The sequence below is a fragment of the Arachis ipaensis genome, chromosome B3 (genome assembly GCF_059453495.1).
Source record: "Arachis ipaensis isolate K30076 ecotype BB chromosome B3, ASM5945349v1, whole genome shotgun sequence".
In the NCBI taxonomy this organism is placed as follows: Eukaryota; Viridiplantae; Streptophyta; class Magnoliopsida; order Fabales; family Fabaceae; genus Arachis; species Arachis ipaensis.
The window spans coordinates 84,155,064-84,178,157 of NC_142438.1; the positions used below are offsets into that span (position 1 = coordinate 84,155,064).

The following is a 23,094-nucleotide window of genomic DNA, read 5'->3' on the forward strand; positions in this document are numbered from 1 at the left end:
TCTTGCTTCAAGAATCATTTTTATGATTTTTCAGATTATCAAATAACATGTCTCCTAGTCATCATTCTTTCAAGAGCCAACATATTTAACATTCTTAAACAACTACTTCAAAAGGCATATGCACTGTTTAAGCATACATTCAGAAAACAAGAAGCATTGTCACCACATCAATATAATTAAACTAAGTTCAAGGATAAATTCGAAACTCATGTACTTCTTGTTCTTTTGAAATAAAACATTTTTCATTTAAGAGAGGTGATGGATTCATAGGGCATTCATAACTTTAAGACATAGTTACTACTACTAATGATCATGTAATGAAGACACAAATATCGATAAGCACATAACATAGAAAACGAAAAACAGAAGAAATAAGAACAAGGAATGAATCCACCTTAGTGATGGTGGCGTTTCCTTCTTGAGGAACCAATGATGTCCTTGAGCTCTTCTATGTCTCTTCCTTGTCTTTGTTGCTCCTCCCTCATTGCTTTTTGATCTTCTCTTATTTCATGAAGGATGATGGAGTGCTCTTGATGTTCCACCCTTAGTTGTCCCATATTGGAACTCAATTTTCCTAGGGAGGTGTTGATTTGCTCCCAATAGTTTTTTGGAGGAAAGTGCATTTGAGGCATTTCCGGGATCTCATGGTGATGAGCTTCATACGCCTCTTGAGCTCCATGAATGGGCTCTCTTGCTTGCTCCATCTTCTTCTTAGTGATGGGCTTGTCCTCTTTAATGAGGATATCTCCCTCTATGTCAATCCCAGCCGAATTGCATAGGTGGCAAATGAGGTGAGAAAAGGCTAACCTTGCCATGGTGGAGGACTTGTCAGCCACCTTGTAGAGTTCTTGAGGTATAATCTCATGAACTTCCACCTCTTCTCCAATCATGATGCTATGGATCATGATGGCCCGGTCTATAGTAACTTCAGACCAGTTGCTAGTGGGAATGATTGAGCATTTAATGAACTCCAACCACCCTCTAGCTACAGGCTTGAGGTCCAATCTTCTTAGTTGAACCGGCTTGCCTTTGGAGTCAATCTTCCATTGAGCTCCTTCTATACATATGTCCATAAGGACTTAGTCCAACCTTTGATTAAAGTTGACCCTTCTAGTGTAGGGGCGTTCATCTCCTTGCATCATGGGCAAGTTAAACGCCAACCTCACATTCTCCAGACTAAAATCTAAGTATTTCCCCCGAACCATTGTAACATAGTTCTTTGGATCCGGGTTCTTACTTTGATCATGGTTCTTGGTGATCCATGCATTAGCATAGAACTCTTGAACCATTAGGATGCCGACTTGTTGGATGGGATTTGTTAGAACTTCCCAACCTCTTCTTTGAATTTCATGTCGGATCTCCGGATACTCATTTCTTTTGAGTTTGAAAGGGACCTCAGGGATTACCTTCTTCTTGGTCACAACATCATAGAAGTGGTCTTGATGGGCTTTGGAGATGAACCTTTCCATCTCCCATGACTCGGAGGTGGAAGCTTTTGTCTTCCCTTTCCCCTTTCTAGAGGATTCTCCGGTCTTAGGTGCCATCAATGGTAATGGAAAAACAAAAAGCTTATGCTTTTACCACACCAAACTTAGAATTTTGCTCGCCCTCGAGCAATAAAAGAAAGAATAAATGAAGAAGAAGAAGAAATGGAGGAGAGGGAGAAGGGAAGGTGTTTCGGCCAAGAAGGGTATAGAGGGGTGTGTTGTATGAATTTGAGGAAGAATGGAGGGCTTTATATAGGTAAGGGAGGGGGGTTAAGGTTTCGGCCATATGGGTGGGTTTGGGTGGGAAATTGGTTTTGAATTTTGAAGGTAGGTGGGGTTTATGAGGTAGGTTTATGGGGAAGAGTGGATGGATATGAGTGGTGAAGAGGTGATGGGGAAGAGAGATTGAGGTGATTGGTGAAGGGTTTTTGGGGAAGAGTGTTTATGGGGTTGTGTGAAAGAGAGTGGTGAGAAGAAGTGAGTGGAGGTAGGTGGGGATCCTGTGGGGTCCATAGATCCTGAGGTGTTCAAGGATTTACATCCCTGCACCCATTAGGCATGTAAAAATGCCTTTGCACACAACTCTGGGCGTTCAGCGCCAGGTTGGTGGCCATTTTAGGTGTTCAACGCCCATTTGTGTGCCATTTCTGGCGTTGAACGCCAGAACCATGCCTGTTCTGGCATTCAGCGCCCAGAAGCTGCCCATTTTGGGCGTTCAGCGCCAGAACCATGCTCTGTTCTGGCGCTGAACGCCAGACAGATGCTCCTCCAGGGTGTGATTTTTCTTCTGCTATTTTTGATTCTGTTTTCAACTTTTATATTTATTTTGTGACTCCACATGATCATGAACCTACAAAGACATATAACTAAGAAAAATATAGTTAGATAAATAAGAATTGGGTTGCCTCCCAACAAGCGCTTCTTTAATGTCAATAGCTTGACAGTGGGCTCTCATGGAGCCTCACAGATGTGCAGAGCTTTGTTGAGACTCTCCAACACCAAACTTAGAGTTTGGATATGGGAGTTCAACACCAAACTTAGAGTTTGGTTGTGGCCTCCCAACACCAAACTTAGAGTTTGACTGTGGGGCTCTGGTTGACTCTGCTTTGAGAGAAGCTTTTTCTGCTTCCTCTCCATGGTTGCAGAGGGAGATCCTTGAGTTTTAAACACAAGGGAGTCCTTATTCCATTGAAGGACTATTTCACCTCTGTCAACATCAATCACAACTCTTGCTGTGGCCAGGAAAGGTCTTCCTAGGATGATGGATTCATCCTCTTCCTTTCCAGTATCCAGGACTACGAAATCAGCAGGGATGTAAAGGCCTTCAACCTTTACTAACACATCCTCTACTTGTCCATAAGCCTATTTTCTTGAACTGTCTGCCATCTCTAATTAGATTTTAGCAGCTTGCACCCCATAGATTCCCAATTTCTCTATTACAGAGAGGGGCATGAGGTTTATTCCTGAACCAAGGTCACATAGAGCCTTAAAGATCATGGTGCCTATGGTACAGGGTATTATGAACTTTCCAGGATCCTGTCTCTTCTGAGGCAATGTCAGTTGATCCAGATCACTTAGTTCATTGATGAACAAGGGAGGTTCAACTTCCCAAGTATCAATGCCAAATAATTTGGCATTTAGCTTCATGATTGCACCAAGAAACTTGGCAGTTTGCTCTTCAGTAACATCCTCATTCTCTTCAGAAGAGGAATACTCATCAGAGCTCATGAAGGGCATAAGGAGGTTCAATGGAATCTCTATGGTCTCTAGATGAGCCTCAGAGTCCTTTTGTTCCTCAGAGGGAAGCTCCTTATTGATCACTGGACGTCCCAGGAGGTCTTCCTCATTGGGATTCACGTCCTCCACTCCCCTTGTAGGTTCGGCCATGGTGCTTATGTCAATGGCCTTGCACTCTCCTTTTGGGTTCTCTTCTGTATTGCTTGGGAAAGTACTGGGAGGGATTTCAGTGATCCTTTTACTCAGCTGGCCCACTTGTGCTTCCAAATTTCTAATGGAAGATCTTGTTTCATTCATGAAACTTACAGTAGCCTTAGACAGATCAGAGACTAAGTTTGCCAAATTAGAAGTATTTTGTTCAGAGTTCTCTGTTTGTTGCTGAGTGGATGATGGAAAAGGTTTATTATTGCTAAACCTGTTTCTTCCACCATTATTAAAGCCTTGTTGAGGCTTTTGATCCTTCCATGAGAAATTTGGATGATTTCTTCATGATGAGTTATAGGTGTTTCCATAAGGTTCACCTAAATAATTTACCTCTGCTATTGCAGGGTTTTCAGGATCATAAGCTTCTTCTTCAGAAGATGCCTCTTGAGTACTGTTGGATGTAGCTTGCATTCCATGCAGACTCTGAGAGATCATATTGACTTGCTGAGTCAATATTTTATTCTGAGCCAATATGGCATTCAGAGTATCAACTTCAAGAACTCCCTTCTTCATAGGCGTCCCATTACTCAAAGGATTCCTTTCAGAAGTGTACATGAACTGGTTATTAGCAACCATGTCAATGAGTTCTTGAGCTTCTGCAGGCGTTTTCTTTAGGTGAATGGATCCACCTACAGAAGTGTCCAGTGACATCTTTGATAGCTCAGATAAACCATCATAGAATATATCCAGGATGGTCCATTCTGAAAGCATGTCAGAAGGACACTTTTTGGTCAACTGTTTGTATCTTTCCCAAGCTTCATAGAGGGATTCACCTTCTTTCTGTCTGAAGGTTTGAACATCAGCTCTAAGCTTGCTCAGCTTTTGAGGAGGAAAGTACTTGGCTAAGAAATTCGTGACCAGCTTATCCCAAGAGTTCAGGCTGTCTTTGGGTTGAGAATCCAACCATAATCTAGCTCTGTCTCTTACAGCAAAAGGGAAAAGCATGAGCCTGTAGACTTTAGGATCTACTCCATTAGTCTTAACAGTATCACATATCTACAGGAATTCAGTTAAGAACTGAAAAGGATCTTCAGATGGATGTCCATGAAACTTGCAGTTCTGCTGCATCAGAGAAACTAATTGAGGTTTCAGCTCAAAGTTGTTTGCTCCAATGGCAGGAATGGAGATGCTTCTTCCATGTAAATTGGAATTAGGTGCCATCTCCTCTTCCTTACATTATTATTATTTTCAGCTGCCATCTCCTCTTCCTGTTCGAAAATTTCTGAAAGGTTATCTCTGGATTGTTGTAATTTAGCTTCTCTTAATTTTCTCTTCAGAGTCCTTTTAGGTTCTGGATCTGCTTCAACAAGAATATTCTTGTCCTTGCTCCTGCTCATATGACAAAGAAGAGGGCACAGAAAAAATAATAATAATAATATGGATCCTTTATACCACAGTATAGGGATCCCTGTGTGAGTAGAAGAAGAGGGGGAGACAAAGAATGTAATATAATGGAAGAAACACAACTGTGAGGAGGGTTGAGATGTGAGATGAGATGTTAGTAGATGAATAAATAGCTAGAATAATATGGGAGAGGGAGAATTTTCGAAAATAATTTTTGAAAAAAGGTTAGTGATTTTCAAAAATGGTTTTTGAAAAATGTTAGTATTTTTCGAAAATTTTTAAAATCAAAAATAAAAATAAGAATAATTAGTTAATTAAAAAGAAATTTTTGAAAAAGAGGGAAGATATTTTCGAAAATTAGAGAGAGAGAGTTAGTTAGGTAGTTTTGAAAAAGTTAAGAAACAAACAAAAAGTTAGTTAGTTAGTTGAAACAAATTTTGAAAAGATAAGAAGTTAGGAGGTTAAAAAAGATATTTTGAAACTAACTTTTTGAAAAAGGTAAGATAAGAAGATATTTTAGAAATTAGTTTTGAAAAAGATTTGATTTTTAAAATCTCAATTAATGACTTGATTAATAAGAAATCACAAGATATGATTCTAGAACTTAAAGTTTGAATCTTTCTTAACAAGCAAGTAACAAACTTCAAATTTTTGAATCAAAACATTAATTGATTATGTTATTTTCAAAAATTTGATATGAAAATAAGAAAAAGATTTTTGAAAAATATTTTTGGAATTTTCAAAAATAACTAAGAATTTTGAAAAATATTTGATTTTTGAAAAAAGATTTTGAAAAAGATAAGATTTTCAAATTGAAAATTTGATTTGACTCATAAGAAACAACTTGATTTTAAAAATTTTTGAAAAAGTCAACTCAAATTTTCGAATTTGATGAGAGAAAAAGGGAAAGATATTTTTTTGTTTTTTGAATTTTTATGATGAGAGAGGAAAACAGGAAAAATGATGCAATGCATGAAAGTTATGGATCAAAACAATGAATGCATGCAAGAATGCTATGAATGTCAAGATGAACACCAAGAACACTTTGAATGTCAAGATGAACATCATAGACATAATTTTGAAAAATTTTTAATGCAAAGAAAACATGCAAGACACCAAACTTTGAATTCTTTAATGCTTACGCACTAAGAATTCAAGAATGCATATGAAAAACACCATACAACACAAAACAAAAAATCATCAAGATCAAACAAGAAGACTTACCAAGAACAACTTGAAGATCATGAAGAACACTATGAATGCATGAAATTTTCGAAAATTGCAAGATGCACATGCAAATGACACCAAACTTATGACATGACTCATGACTCAAACAAGAAACACAAAAAATGTTTTTGATTTTTATGATTTTCTAATTTTTTTTTTGGATTTTTTCGAAAATTATATGAAAAAGAAAAAATAAGGATTCCAAAATTTTTTAACATGAATTCTAGGAATCTTTCATTCTTATTCTAAAGCTTCAGTCCAGGAATTACACATGGCTCACTAGCCAGCCAAGCTTTCAATGAAAGCTCCGGTCCAAAACACTAGACATGGCCAATGGCCAGCCAAGCTTCAGCAGGTGAATCAGGAACAGCAGCAGGTGGATTAGCAACAACTAGCTTGCTCTTGATAACAAATTGCTGCCTCAGTCCAAATAAATTTAGACATGGCTTTACAGCCAGCCAGGCTTCACATGCTTCATGAAACACTAGAATTCATTCTTAAAAATTTTGAAGCCATAGAATAATTTATTTTTGAAAACATTATTTTTATTATTATTTTTTTTTTTTTGAAAACTAATGGGAAAATTTTTGAAAGATTCATGAAAAATTTTTGAAAACAAAACAAAAAAGAAAATTACCTAATCTGAGCAACAGGATGAACCGTCAGTTGTCCATACTCAAACAATCCCCGGCAACGGTGCCAAAAACTTGGTACGCGGAATCGTGATTACACTTTAATTATGTAAAGTTCATTGCTCTTTCTTTCCCTGGAAATGGCGCAAAAAACATGATGCCAAAACCACGGTTCACAACTCCGTGTAACTGACCAGCAAGTGCACTGGGTCGTCCAAGTAATACCTTACGTGAGTAAGGGTCGAATCCCACGGAGATTGTTGGTATGAAGCAAGCTATGGTCACCTTGTAAATCTCAGTTAAGTTGACTCATATGGGCTACAATATATTATGTAAATAAAACATAAAGTAAGGATAGAAATACTTATGTAATTCATTGGTGAGAATTTCAGATAAGCGAATAGAGATGCTTTCGTTCCTCTGAACCTCTACTTTCCTGCTATCTTCATCCAATCAGTCTTACTCCTTTCCATGGCTGGCTTTATGTGATACATCACCACTGTCAATGGCTACTTTCGGTCATCCAATGCCCTGTCACGACATGGCTAATCGTCTGGAGGCATCACCCTTTTCAATGGCTTCATCTTATCCTCTCAGTGAAAATGGTCAATGCACCCTGTCACGGCACGGCTATTCATCTGTCGGTTCTCGATCATACCGGAATAGGATTTACTATCCTTTTGCGTCTGTCACTAACGCCCTGCAATCGTGAGTTAGGAGCTCGTCACAGTCATTCATTCATTGAATCCTACTCGGAATACCACAGACAAGGTTTAGACTTTCCGGATTCTCTTGAATGCCGCCATCATTCTAGCTTACACCACGAAGATTCTGGTTAGGAGATCTAAGAGATACTCATCCAGTCGAAGGTAGAACAGAAGTGGTTGTCAGGCACGCGTTCATAGGGAATGATGATGATTGTCACGTTCATCACATTCAGATTGAAGTACGAATGAATATCTTGGAAGCGAAATAAGATGAATTGAATAGAAAACAGTAGTACTTTGCATTAATCTTTGAGGAACAGCAGAGCTCCAAACCTTAATCTATGGAGTGTAGAAACTCTACCGTGAAAATACATAAGTGAAAGGTCCAGGCATGGCCGAGATGGCCAGCCCCTAAAACGTGATCACAGGATCAAAATACAATCCAGGATGTCTAATACAATAGTAAAATGTCCTATTTATAATAAACTAGCTACTAGGGTTTACAGAAGTAAGTAATTGATGCATAAATCCACTTCCGGGGCCCACTTGGTGTGTGTATGGGCTGAGCTTGAGTGTTGCACGTGTAGAGGTCCTTCTTGGAATTGAACGCCAGTTTTTGTGCCAGTTTGGGCGTTCAACTCTGGTTTTGGCTCCTTTTCTGGCGCTGGACGCCAGATTTGGGCAGAAAGCTGGCGTTGAACGCCAGTTTACGTCGTCTATTCTTGGCCAAAGTATGAACTATTATATATTGCTGGAAAGCCCTGGATGTCTACTTTCCAACGCAATTAAAATCCACTTTGAGTGCAGGGAGGTCAGAATCCAACAGCATCAGCAGTCCTTCTTCAACCTCTGAATCTGATTTCTGCTCAAGTCCCTCATTTTCAGCCAGAAAATACCTGAAATCACAGAAAAACACACAAACTCATAGTAAATTCCAGAAATGTGAATTTAACATAAAAACTAATGAAAACATCCCTAAAAGTAACTAGATCCTATTAAAAACATACTAAAAACAATGTCAAAAAGCGTATAAATTATCCGCTCATCAGCGTTCAGCGCCCAGATGTAGCATATTTCTGGCGTTCAGCGCCAGCCCTTCTTCACTGTGCATTTCTAGCATCTGAACGCCAGGATGCTGCTTGTTTCTGGCGTTCAATGCCAGAAACATGCTCTGTTCTGCCGTTGAACGCCAGACAGATGCTCCTTACTGGCGTTTAAACGCCAGTATGATCCTCCTCCAGGGTGTGATTTTTCTTCTGCTGTTTTTGATTCTGTTTTTAATTTTTTTATTTATTTTTTGACTCCACATGATCATGAACCTAATAAAACATGAAAAACAATAAAAATAAAAATAGAATTAGATAAATAAAAATTAGGTTGCCTCCCAACAAGCGCTTCTTTAATGTCAATAGCTTGACAGTGGGCTCTCATGGAGCCTCACAGATGTTCAGAGCATTGTTGAGACTTCCCAACACCAAACTTAGAGTTTGGATATGGGAGTTCAACACCAAATATAGAGTTTGGTTGTGGCCTCCCAACACCAAACTTAGAGTTTGACTGTGGGGGCTCTGGTTGACTCTGCAGTGGGAGAAGCTTACTGTGCCTCTTTTTCATGTTTATAGAAGGATAACCTTGAGTTGTAAACACAAGAGAGTCCTCATTCAATTGAAGGACTAGTTCACCTCTGTTAACATCAATCACAGCTCTTGTTGTGGCTAGGAAGGGTCTTCCAAGGATGACGGATTCATCCTCATCCTTCCCAGTATCTAGGATTATGAAATCATCAGGGATGTAAAGGCCTTTAACCTTTACTAATATGTCCTCTACTTGTCCATAAGCCTATTTTCTGGAATTGTCTGCCATCTCTAATGAGATTTTAGCAGCTTGTACCTCAAAGATTCCCAGTTTCTCCATTACAGAGAGTGGCATGAGGTTTATTCCTGACCCCAGGTCACATAGAGCCTTCTCAAAGGTCATGGTGCCTATGGTACAAGGTATCAGGAACTTTCTAGGATCCTATTTCTTCTGAGGCAATCTCAGTTGATCTAATGCATTCAGTTCATTAGTGAACAGGGGAGGTTCATCTCCCCAAGTCTCATTACCAAATAAATTGGCATTCAGCTTCATGATTGCACCAAGGAACTTGGTAACTTGCTCTTTAGTAACATCTTCATTCTCTTCAGAAGAGGAGTACTCTTCAGAGCTCATGAATGGCATAAGGAGGTTCAATAGAATCTCTATGGTCTCTAGATGAGCCTCAGATTCCTTTCGTTCCTCAAATGGAAACTCCTTATTGATCACTGGACGTCCCAGGAGGTCTTCCTCCTTAGGATTCACGTCCTCCCCTTCCTCTTTGGATTCGGCCATGATGATTATATCAATGGCCTTGCACTCTTCTTTTGGATTTTCTTCTGTATTGCTTGGGATAGTACTAGGAGGGATTTCAGTGATCCTTTTACTCAGCTGGCCCACTTGTGCCTCCAAATTTCTAATGGAGGACCTTGTTTTATTCATGAAACTTACAGTGGCCTTAGATAGATCAGACACTAAGTTTGCTAAATTAGAGGTATTTTGTTCAGAGTTCTCTGTCTGTTGCTGAGTGGATGATGGAAAAAGTTTACTATTGTTAAAACTATTTCTTCCACCATTATTAAAGCCTTGTTGAGGCTTTTGTTGATCCTTCCATGAGAGATTTGGGTGATTTCTCCATGAAGGATTATAGGTGTTTCCATATGGTTCACTCATGTAATTCACCTCTGCTATTGCAGGGTTTTCAGGATCATAAGCTTCTTCATCAACAGATGCATCTTGAGTACCGTTGGATGCAGCTTGCATTCCATTCAGACTCTGAGAAATCATATTGACTTGCTGAGTCAATATTTTATTCTGAGCCAATATGGCATTCAGAGTATCAATTTCAAGAACTCTCTTCTTCTGAGGCGTCCCATTACTCACAAGATTCCTCTCAGAAGTGTACATGAACTGGTTATTAGCAACCATGTCAATGAGTTCTTGAGCTTCTGTAGGCATTTTCTTTAGGTGAATGGATCCACCTGCAGAAGTATCCAATGACATCTTAGCTAATTCAGACAGACCATCATGGAATATATCTAGGATGGTCCATTCTGAAAGCATGTTAGAAGGACACTTTTTGGTCAGTTCCTTGTATCTCTCCCAAGATTCATAGAGGGATTTACCTTCCTTCTGTCTGAAGGTTTGAACATCCACTCTAAGCTTACTCAGCTTTTGAGGAGGAAAGAACTTGGCTAAGAAAGCTGTGACCAGCTTATCCCAAGAGTTCAGGCTATCTTTGGGTTGAGAGTCCAACCACACTCTAACTCTGTCTCTTACAGCAAAAGGGAAAAGCATGAGCCTGTAGACTTCAGGATCTACTCCATTAGTCTTAACAGTATCACAGATCTGCAAGAATTCAATTAAGAACTGAAAAGGATCTTTAGATGGAAGTGGAACTTGCAGTTCTGCTGCATCAGAGAAACTAATTGAGGTTTCAGCTCAAAATTGTTTGCTCCAATGGTGGGGATGGAGATGCTTCTTCCATGTAAATTAGAATTAGGTGCAGTAAAGTCACCAAGCATTCTCCTTGTATTATTATTATTTTCGGCTGCCATCTCCTCTTCTTGTTCGAAAATTTCTGAAAGGTGCTTGCTGGATTGTTGTAATTTAGCTTCTCTTAGTTTCCTCTTCAGAGTCCTTTCAGGTTCTGGATCTGCTTCAACAAGAATATTCTTGTCCTTGTTCCTGCTCATATGAAAAAGAGGGAACAGAAAAATAATAATAGGGATCCTTTTTACCATAGTATAGAGGTCCCTGTGTGAGTAGAAGAAAAGAAGAAGAAAAGAATGTAATGTAAGGAAAGAAACACAAGGGTGAGGAGAGTAGAGATGTGAGATGAAGAGAAGTGTTAGTAGATGAATAAATAAATAGAATGAGATGAGAGAGAAAGAGAATTTTCGAAAATTATTTTTGAAAAATGGTTAGTGATTTTCGAAAATTAAAAGAAGAATTAAATTAAAATTGAATTTTGAAACAATTAGTTAATTAAAAAGAATTTTTGAAAAAGAGGGAGATATTTTCGAAAATTAGAGAGATAGGGTTAGTTAGGTAGTTTTGAAAAAGATAAGAAACAAACAAAAAGTTAGTTAGTTAGTTGAAACAAATTTGAAAATCAATTTTGAAAAGATAAGAAGATAAGAAGTTAGAAAAGATATTTTAAAATCAAATTTTTGAAAAAGATATGATTGAAATTAGTTTTGAAAAAGATTTGATTTTAAAATCACAATTAATGACTTAATTCACAAGAAATCACAAGATATGATCCTTGAATCTTTCTTAACAAGTAAGTAACAAACTTGAAATTTTTGAATCAAAACATTAATTGTTGAAGATATTTTCGAAAATTATGAGATAAAATTAAGAAAAAGATTTTTGAAAAATATTTTTATAATATTCGAAAATAAATAAGAAAAATGAAAAAGATTTGATTTTTGAAAAATATTTTGAAAAAGATAAGATTTTTAAATTGAAAATTTGATTTGACTCATAAGAAACAACTAAATTTTTAAAAATTTTTGAAAAAGTCAACTCAAATTTTCGAATTTTATGAGAGAAAAAAAGGATAAGATATTTTTTTTGATTTTTTTGAATTTTTAATGATGAAAGAGAAAAACATGAAAAATGATGCAATGCATGAAAATTTTGGATCAAAGCATGTGATGAATGTAAGAACACTATGAATGTCAAGATGAACACCAAGAACACTTTGAAGATCAAGATGAATATCAAGACTTATTTTTTGAAAATTTTATATGCAAAGAAAACATACAAGACACCAAACTTAGAAATCTTTCATGTTCAGACACTATGAATGCAAGAATGCATATGAAAAACAACATGCAACGCAAAACCATATAATATGAAGATCAATCAAGAAGGGTTATCAAGAACAACTTGAAGATCATGATGAATGCAATGCATGAATGCAATTTTCGAAAAATGCAAGGTGAGTATGCAATTGACACCAAACTTAAAATTTGACTCAAGACTCAAACAAGAAACACAAAATATTTTTGGTTTTTATGATTTTATGATTTTTTGGATTTTTCAAAAATTATTTGTGAAAAAGAAAAATAAGGATTCCAAAATTTTTAATATGAATTCCAGGAATCTTGCACTCTTATTCTAAAGCTCCAATCTGAGGGTTAGACATGGCTTAATAGCTAGTCAAGCTTTAGCATGTAATTCTTTTGGATCTGGAACAGCAGCAGGTGGATTAGCAACAACTAGCTTGCTCTTGATAATGTTGGGTTGGAAGCCCCAGTCCACACGAATTTAGACATGGCTTTACAGCCAGTCAGGCTTCAACATGCTTCATGAAACACTAGAATTCATTCTTAAAAAAAAATTTAGAATAATTTTCGAAAACAGATGATAAATTTTTGAAAGATTTTTGAAAATTTTTTTTTTTGAAAATAAAACAAAAAGAAAAGTACCTAATCTGAGCAACAAGATGAACCGTCAGTTGTCCAAACTCGAACAATCCCCGGCAACGGCACCAAAAACTTGGTGCACGAAATTGTGATCTCAGGCAACGGCGCCAAAAACTCTGTACGCACGTCTTAATAAATCGTTTTTCATTCACAACTTCGATACAACTAACCAACAAGTGCACTGGGTCGTCCAAGTAATAAAACCTTACGTGAGTAAGGGTCGATCCCACGGAGATTTTTGGTATGAAGCAAGCTATGGTCATCTTGTAAATCTCAGTCAGGCGGATAATAACAAGACTGAGGCAAACGTTGCCTTCCCCTGCTTCTTCTTCAGCCAACGTTTGCCTCAACATTTAAGGCAAACGTTGGCTCTTCTCCAGGGTGTTCTTCATCTGCTTCTCACGTTTGAGTTAACGTTTGAGGCAAACGTTAGCTCAAACGTGAATCCCTCTTTTCAAGCCCATTTTTGCAACCTTCTTCCAAGCTTTATTCCACCTATCATCAATCAACAATTGTATCAAAGCTATGCCATAATCATGAGAGTTGTTCTTCTTCTTGTCACATGAGCAATTATGGCACAAAAACTCATGAAAATGCATCAATTTATCCTTGGTTGATTGAATCAAAGGAAACATGAAATTCAACCCAATTGGCTTACTTATGGCTTAAGAAAGTGCATAAAACTAAATGAAAACAAAGGAAAAAGACTAGTAAAACTAGGCTAAGATGACTTGTCATCATCTACCTCTGTATCATTTTCATATTCACTTGGGGAAGATTCGTCTATCTCTGAGAATTCACTTGCGGATGCAAGTTCATTACTAGGAGAACTTGACTTGAGTTTATCATGATCAAGGAAACTTGCTTCTGGGATTATTCTGTCTAGTTCTTCATGAAAGACTTGCTCTAGGGATTGCACATAAGCCTCCTTAGCATCAATTGTAACATCCTTGACAGAATGCTCCACAACTTTGGATTCCCATAGAGGTTCAGCGTCTCTTAAGTCTTCAACCAACTCTTCTTCTTCAATAATAATAGCTTCCTCTACTTGTTCCAGTACAAAACCATGCTCTGTCTTGTCTACTGGAGTTTCTAGTATCTCCTTCATGCTACGCTCTTTGTTAGATTGTCCACATGGGGCTGTGGGATGTCCTTGAATGTTCGAACGTCTAGAAGAAAATTGACTTACTGCTTGCTCTAGTTGATGAAGGGTTGTTTGAAGTCAATTTACTGTTTCCTTGAGGCGAACCTCTAATTCTCGGGGTGATAGATTTGGATATGGCACAGGGGGAAGTGGTGGTGTTTGGGAGTGATTGGATTGGAACTGGGTAAATGAGGATCATACGATGGTGAATGGTGAAAAGGAGCTTGTGAGTGTGGTGGTTCGAAGTTATGTTGAGAGGATGGCCTATAAGCACAGGGTGGGGCTTGGTAATTACAAGGTTGTCCACCATGTCTATTTGCTTGGTATGCATTGTAGAATGGTCTTTGTCCATGATATCTTGGAGGGTGTTGTTGCCTAAAGGGTTGATCAGATCCTCTTGGCTCCATCCATCTTTGATTGCTCTGACCTTGATGCATGTTCCTGTTATAACTTCCATTCCTTTCAATAACATTAGAACCAAACTCAAAGCGAAAGGGGTGAGAATTCATAGTAGCTAAAAAGAAATAAAGAGGGGAAAAATAAAGACAAATAAACAAGTAAAAGAAAAATATTTACAATAACCAATAATAAGGCACACGTTTGCAGTTCACCGGCAACGGCGCCATTTTGACGTTAGGATTTTATGGTGGTAAAGAATTTCATAAAAACAGTCGCGTTGTAGATATAGTCTCTAAACCAACAAAAATTCCTTCGTACAAACGTTTTGGTTGTCACAAGTAACAAACCCCTAAATAAATTGATAACCGAAGTATTCAAACCTCGGATCGTCTTCTCAAGGAACTGCAGGGAAGTATGTTCTTATTATTGGTTATGGAGATTGTAAATTGGGGATTTGAGAATGAGGAGTGAATAGTTTAATTAGCAATTAAAGTAAATGAAGAACAAGTAATTTAAATGGCAAGTAAAATAAATAAATTACTATAAATAAACTTTTGGCAAGGTATGAGAAATTAGAGGTCCTATCCTAGTTATCTTTATCAATGATGATGAGAATTGAATCTTAATTCCACTTTGTTAACCTTTACTAAGATAAAGGAAGGTCAAGGGATTAATTGGTTGATCTTCGAATCCTATTTATTTCCTAAGGAAAGATTAGGATTATTGAAGTTCAATTCAATTAACAAAGATAACAATTACCATTCATGTCTGAGTTTGATAACTCCTAAATTACTGATTTCTTAACCAAGACCAAAAGGGAGGAAAGTAAATCTACTGGAATAAAAATGTCTTCAGATGGGAATAACAATAATGTAAATAAGAGAAAGCAATATTAAACTGAAATACCTCAAATAACATTAAATCAAAAGAGTAATCTGTAACATGAATGTAGCATAAGCCAAATAGGCAACATAACTAATATAAGCATTAAAGTATCTGAAAGTAAGAGATAAATATAAAGTAAAAGAACATTGAACCTGGGATCGAGAGTCATTCCTAAAACTAAGAGAAATCCTAAATCCTAATCCTAAGAGAGAAGAGAGAGGAGAGAATCTCCCTCTCAAAACTAAATCTAAATCATGAAAACTAACTAAAGTCGAGTCTCTCTTTGAATGGATGCATTCCCTCACTTCATAACCTCTGGTCTATGCCTTCTGAACTTCGATTTGGGCCAAAAAGGGCTTCAGAATTTGCTTGGGGCGTTTTCTACAATTTCTGGTGCGTGGCTTCTGTCACGCGTCTGCGTGGGTCACGCGGTCGCGTCATTTGGAGTTTTCCTTGTCACGCGGTCACGTCAGTCATGCAACTGCGTTATATGTGTTCTGCTTAAAGTGCGCGGTCGCGTCAGTCATGCTGCCGCGTCGCTGCTTCTTTGCGCTTGGCATGCGTCCACGTCGCCCATGCGATCCCGTGGATGCCAGTTTCTCCAAAAACTCCGTTTTGTGTTTTCCTTCCATTTTTGTATGTTTCCTTTCCATCCTTTAAGTCATTCCTGCCTTAGAAGATCTGAAACTACTCAACACACTAATCACGGCATCGAATGGAAATAAAGGTAATTAAAATAATTAATTTTAAAGCCTAGGAAAGATGTTTTTCACATATATCACATAATAAGGAAGGAAAAGTAAAACCATGCAATTAATATGAATAATTGGGTGAAGGATTGAATAAATCACTCAAACTAAGCACAAAATATATCATAAAATATGTGTTTATCAGCCATCAACGCCCGTATTCTAGATTTGGGCTTGGATTTTGTTGATAGGGATTTGGGGAGGATAAACACTTCGTGGGTGAGGGAGTTCTACTGCAACTTCTTCTGTGCCACTCTTGATTCGGTCCACCTGAGGGGTAGGGAGATTTTGATCACTGAGGCATCTATTAGGGAGGCATTGCTTTGCCGACCTCGTACAGATGACCCATGTGCCTATCAGCAGGCAGATGTAGCTATCCAGTGCATGACCTTTGATTATGAGGCGCTGAAGCGCGTGATTGCCACACCAGACGCCCCTTGGGTGATGGATTCTAGCAACAAAAAGCCCAAGGGGATGCTATTCACTTATCTGTCGAGAGAGGCTAAGACTTGGCAGCATATATTCGCCCATTACGTCTTGCCCACCACTCACTTTTCAGAGATTCCGATGGATATGCTAGTTCTTATTGGCTGTGTCATGGAGAGGAAGGAGGTAGACTTCACCTGGTTGATCAGGCAGAGCATGTGGCGCGCACACATTCGTGGCCTACTACCACTTCCTACATTGGTCACCAGCATGATTGAGCTAGCTGATGTCCCATGGGAGGACGATGACGTAACACCACCACCCCCAGATGACGACGATAAGGAGGTTACTATTCCGTGGGGTGGGTGGGTGCATGAGAAGCCTCCCTCCAGACGCCGTTCTCGAGCTAGAGTAGTGGTAGAGGCAGCTCCGCCTTCATCTTCCGCAGCAGCAGCAGGACCCTCCTCTGCTTTAGCAGCTGCAGCACCCTTACCACCACCACATGTACCTGAGCCGACATACCTGTTAGTGTAGCGCCTATTTTGCTTCATGGAGCACAGTGAGCGTCGTATCATGCGACGTCTCGATCGCATAGACCAGGTCTTCATATCACAGGGTATTGAGCTCCCTCCTCTCCCAGACTCTCCCGCCTCCAATGAGCAGGATCAGGAGGAGGAGCATGTCGAGGAGCCGACCCAGCAGGAGACACCACCAGAGACACAGGCCACCACAGAGGTTCAGCAGCCTCCTGAAGACTCACAGCCAGTACCACAGCCTGAGCCCGAGCCCGAGCCACAGCCCAGCGCGACTATTGACCCCCATCCTGAGCTTCAGTAGTAGCATCGAGGACGATCCTTCATCCTAAAGTGTGGGGAGGTCACCGTTCATGACCGGTGGATAGCATTTGTGTGGTGAACTTTCAGATATTTATCCTTTAGCTTTTGCTACTATATTTCATTTTGCACTTTATCTTTGAGATTACTTTGAGATTTTTGTATATATTTGTTATCTTGGGATTACTTTATCTTGGTTGTCACATTTTGCACCTTAGATGGTATATATTCCAGATTTTGATTGGATTTTTATTACATAGTTGTTTTAGCCCTTTTGGTTGTGAATTGAAAAAAAAAACATTGTGAATTGTTGAAACCTAGTTGATCCCCTTTGCATATGAAATGTGCTTTGATTGGAAAAGGGGTAAACTAAGAAATTTTTTTTAGTTTTATAAATCACAACCTGGCATTAGAATAAGCTTTGTCAATATGATGAAAATTTCCAAGAATTCCATTTCTAGGGCACCACCCCCAATTGGTTGAAATTTTTTTTTAGGGCTTGCTTGGATTATACACTTTGTGGATCATGTTTTGAGCAAAGAACACAAGCATGTGAGTTTTGAGCCTAATCGTGTGGTTACATCATATGACCACTTATTTTCATTCTTGTGTGCATTATTCTCTTTCTATGAGTGCAATCTTTGATTTGTTTGATTCTTTATGTCCATTACTTTGTGTATACATGCATTTATATGATTGAGACCATTGTTCAAATAGCTCACTTACCCAAATAGCCTACCTTTTATCTCCCATTGTTAGCCAATTTGAGCCTATGCTTAACCCATCTGTTCATAATTGTAGCACATTATAAGCCTAAGTGAAAATAATAAATGTCCTTAATTTGGATCTTTGATTAGCTTAGGCTAATGAGCGTGTTCATCATTTGATTTTGGGAAAGTTGGGAACATTGGGTAAAGATAAAAATGTGTTTATGTTTTTGTTGAAAAATTTTGGGAATTGGGTACACACTCATATATTAATCATGTGTAAACCATATGCATTGATATTCTTGTATATATGTTAGTTTGAAAAAAAAATGAAAAAGAATTGCAATAAAAGGGGACAAAATGTCCCAAAGTTCAAGGTTCAATAAAAACCAATGCATATGTGTGGTGATCAAAAGGGAATGCATGGGTGTGTGAAAAAGTGAAGAATAGGTAGTTAGGTTAGCTTAGAATTGAATATGTTGTCATAGGTCAGGTGGGAAGTTTAAGTTAATCAAAGATTCAAATTTCAAGCTCACTCGACCATATGCATCCTACCTTGACGCTAACCCCATTACAACCTATGGGAAGTCCTCATGATATTTGTGTGCATGCATGAAGTAATTGTTGATTGTTAGATGAAAAACAAATCTTAGAAAGCATGATTGGGAGATAATTGAGTGAATCAACCCCATACACTTGAGTGCCTAGAGCGGATACACATCCAGCGAGGGTTCGATCGCTCAATTACATGTTTCCACCCATGATCATCTTTTCTTGCAAGTTTGTAAAATCTTTCAATGATTCAATCCAATTGTGGTTTGCTTTGATTGCCATTGCCTTAGCCCTTGTGCTTGCATATGTATTCTTGGAGATTGATTTATTCTGACTAAGCCATTGCATTCATGTAAATAGGTTGCATATAGATAGATTGCATTTAGCTAGTTTGCATTGAATAAATGTTGATACCCCTTTGCTACTTTCTTGATTTTAGCATTTAAGTGTGGGGAGATTTGATAAACCCCGATTTCGTGGTTTATCTTGTGCTTATTTTAGAAGATTTTATCACCTTTTCCCACATTTATTCAATGAAATAGCATGGTTTTGTAATTCTCCCTTGAATTGTGCTTAAGTGTAAAAACATGCTTTTTAGGCCCTTAAATTGGTGATTTTAATTCACTTTAATTCCATTCGATACCTTGATGTGTTTGTTGAGTGATTTCAGGTTCATAAGGCAAGTATTGGATGGAAGAAATGAGGAGACAAGCATACAAAGTGGAGAATGCATGAGGAAACAAGAATTGGGAATACATCGATGGGCGCGCATGCGCACAAGGCGCGCGCGCACAGAAGTGGTTTCGCATAGAGACGCGCACGCGTACATGACGCGTCTACGCGGATGAATAAATAGCCAATCGACGCGCATACGCACATGGTGCGTACGCGCCGATACTCTCACGTGACCCACTTAAAGGAAAAATTTTGGGGGCGATTTCTGAGCTGCCCAGGCCCAAATCCAACTTGTTTCTGAGTGTATTTCATGTAGAATTGAGGACCAAGCAAAAAGGGGAGTAATTAGTTAGTCAACATGAGCCTTTAGTTATTTTTCTAGAGAGAGAAGCTCCCTCTTCTCTCTAGAATTAGGTTAGGATTAGGTTAAATTGTCTTGGATCTTGAATTAATTACCTGATTTCATCTTGTTTCTTTTACAATTTCTTAGTTGTAATGTTAATTTTCCATTTTGTTCTCTTTTATGTTGATGAACAATGTTAGATCTAATTTCCTTTTAATGCAAATTCATGTTTCTGTGTTTCCTTTATGTTGATCTTGCTTGCTATTGTTGATTTCTTGCTTATGATAGTTATGGGTTTCCTTTAATTCTTGCATTTTATGATGTTTGTTTTTCTTGCACACAAGGTGTTTGATAAAATGTTTCCTATAATTTTTGAGTAGTTTCCTTTACTGTTGGCCTAGGCTAAGGGAGTTGAGTGATCTTGAGTCCTTGGGCTTCATTGAATTGGTAATTCTAGAACCCTTGGGGATCAATTTGATAACCATTGACTCTACCCTACTACTAAGTTGATTAGTAGCTAGGTTGGGACTTTTAGATTGATGTTGATTAAGCCATTTGACGTACTCCAAGCCTAGGAGTAGATATTACATACTTAAGGCTCTAGTGAGTAGACCTAATGTGCTCGGTTCCTCATAATTATCAATGTTTGAATTGTTGACAAGGATAGTGATCTCAGTTACCTAAGTCTAGCCAAGGGTTCCACTTTCTTTTATATTGTTCTTTTACTTTGCCTGCCATTTACTTTTTTTGCCAGAATATAAAACCAAACCCCCTGTATTTTCATAGCCAATAATTGAGCACCTCATTGCAATTCCTTGTGAGACGACCCGGAGTTTAAATTCTTCGATTAATTTTCATTGGGGTTTGTACTTGTGACAACCAAAATTTTTTATGTGAGAATTGTTTGTTGGTTTGGAGCTATGCTTGCAACGAAGTAATTCTTTTCTATAAGAAGAAAATCTAGACCATCGAGCAAAACTTGTTCATCACCAGGCTGTTGCCCCTTCCGGGCATTTAATGCCAACCAGACACCCTTTTATGGCGTTAAACGCCAGTCTGTTTGCAAATTCTGGCGTTTAACGCCAGCCAAATAGCCAGACACCCTTTTCTGGCGTTAAATACCAATCTGTCTGCCAGTTCTGGCGTTTAACGCCCAGAATGCTGCCAGACTGGGAGTTAAACGCCCATTCTGCTATCCTTACTGGCGTTTAAACACCAGTAAGCCTGTCCTCCAGGGTGTGCTGTTTTTGATGCTGTTTTTTATTCCACTTTAATTCTGCAGCTGTTTTTTGTGACTTCACATGATCATCTACCTAAAGAAAAACATAACATGACAATGGAAAACAAATGTCTATAAAAATAAATATAATTAAATAACATTGGGTTGCCTCCCAATAAGCGCTTCTTTAATGTCAATAGCTTACAGTGAGCTCTAAGAGAGCTTCACAAAGACTCAGAGCTTAATAGTGGCCTCCCAACACCAAACTTAAAAGTTGAGTGTGGGGGCTCTGTTTGACTCTGTATTGAGAGAAGCTTTTCATGCTCTCTTTCCATGGTTACAAAAGAAGATCCTTGAGCCTTAAACACAAGGTAGTCCTCATTCAATTGAAGGGCTAACTCTCCTCTGTCCACATCAATCACAGCTCTTGCTGTGGCTAGGAAGGGTCTTCCAAGGATAATAGAATCATCCTCATCCTTCCTAGTGTCTAGGATTATGAAATCAGTAGGGATGTACAGGCCTTCAACCTTCACTAAGACATCCTCTACAAGTCCATAAGCCTATTTCATTATTTTTTCTTCCATCTCTAGTGAGATTCTTGCAGCTTATACCTTAAAGATCCCTAGTTTTTCCATTACAGAGAGTGGCATGATGTTTATTCCTGACCCCAGGTCACACAGAGCCTTCTCAAAGGTCATGGTGCCTATGGTACAAGGTATTAAGAACTTTTCGGGATCCGATTTCTTCTAAGGTAATTTCTGTTGAACCAAGGCATTCAGTTCATTGATGAGCAATGGAGGTTCATCCTCCCAAGTCTCATTACCAAATAACTTGGCATTCAGCTTCATGATTGCTCCTAGATACTAAGCAACTTGCTCTTCAACAAATATCTTCATCCTCTTCAGAGGAAGAACTTCATCAGAGCTCATGAACTGCAGCATTAAGTTCCACGGAATCTCTATGGTCTCTGCATGAGCCTCAGATTCCTTTGGTTCCTCAATAGGGAACTCCTTATTGGTTAGTGGACGTCTATTGAGGTCTTCCTAACTGGAAATCACTGCCTCTTCCTCCTCTATAGGTTCGGCCACTTTGGTTATATTGATGGCCTTGCACTCTCTCTTTGGATTCTCTTCTGTATTGCTTGGGAGAGTACTATGAGGGATTTCAGTAACTCTTTTACTCAGATGACCTACTTGTGCCTCCAAATTTCTGATGGAGGCCCTTGTTTCAATCATGAAACTGAGAGTGGTCTTAGATAGATCAGAGATTATGGTTGCTAAGTCAGAGAGGCTCTGCTTAGAATTCTCTATCTGTTGCTCAGAAGATGATGGAAAAGGCTTGCTATTGCCAAATCTATTTCTCCCACCATTATTATTATTATTAAAGCCTTGTTGAGGCTTCTGTTGATCGTTCCATGAGAAATTTAGATGATTTCTCCATGAAGGATTATAGGTGTTTCCATAGGATTCTCCCATGTAATTCACCTCATCCATTGCAGGATTCTCAGGGTCATAAGCTTCTCCTTTAGAGAAGGCTTCTTTAGTACTGCCGGATGCAGCTTACAATCCACTTAGATTCTGAGAAATCATATTGACTTGTTGAGTCAATATTTTGTTCTGAGTCAATATGGAATTCAGAGTATCAATCTCAAGTACTCCTTTCTTCTGAGTCATCCCATTATTCACAGGATTTCTTTTAGAAGTATACATGAACTGGTTATTTGCATCTATCTCAACGAGTTGCAACTATCTCGTCTCGGATGAAAAATACCAGGTACAGCTACCGCATGGCTAATCATCCGTTGGTTCTCACTTGTGTCCGAATAGGATCTCTCTATCCTTTTGCACACTGTCACTGCGCCAAACATTTGTGAGTTTGAAGCTCGTCACAGTCATCCCTTCGCAGATCCTACTCAGAATACCACAGACAAGGTTTAGACTTTCCGGATCTCAGGAATGCTGCCAATTGGTTCTAGCCTATACCACGAAGGTTCTAACCTCACGGACTCGGTCCGTGGATCAGAAACCCAAGAGACTATACTCCGGCTGTCGTCCAATGACTACGTTGAACATCATGTAGACCGCTTGTGGTTGTCAGGCACGCGGATCTTGGCTAAGCGAGTAACGAAGATAGTGGGTGATTGTCACGGGTCACCCCTTCATTCTGACTTAACTGAATTAAGTACGAGAGTATATCTTGGAGAAGAAGTAGGCGTGAATTGAAAGAGAAACAATAGTACTTGCATTAATTAATGAAGAACAGCAGAGCTTCGCACCTTAATCTTTGAGGTGTAGAAACTCCACCGTAGAAAATACAT

At 38.7% G+C, this 23,094-nt stretch overlaps 2 non-coding genes across 2 annotated transcripts; both read left to right on the plus strand.

The window, feature by feature from the left end:
- The first annotated feature begins 4,133 nt into the window (after positions 1-4,133).
- Positions 4,134-4,241, plus strand: LOC148571383 (small nucleolar RNA R71). The gene has a single exon (XR_015908151.1). It is a non-coding gene; the product is annotated as a small nucleolar RNA R71 (small nucleolar RNA).
- A 6,226-nt stretch (positions 4,242-10,467) lies between these two features.
- On the plus strand, positions 10,468-10,575 carry LOC148571384 (small nucleolar RNA R71). The gene has a single exon (XR_015908479.1). It is a non-coding gene; the product is annotated as a small nucleolar RNA R71 (small nucleolar RNA).
- The last annotated feature ends 12,519 nt before the right edge of the window (positions 10,576-23,094 follow it).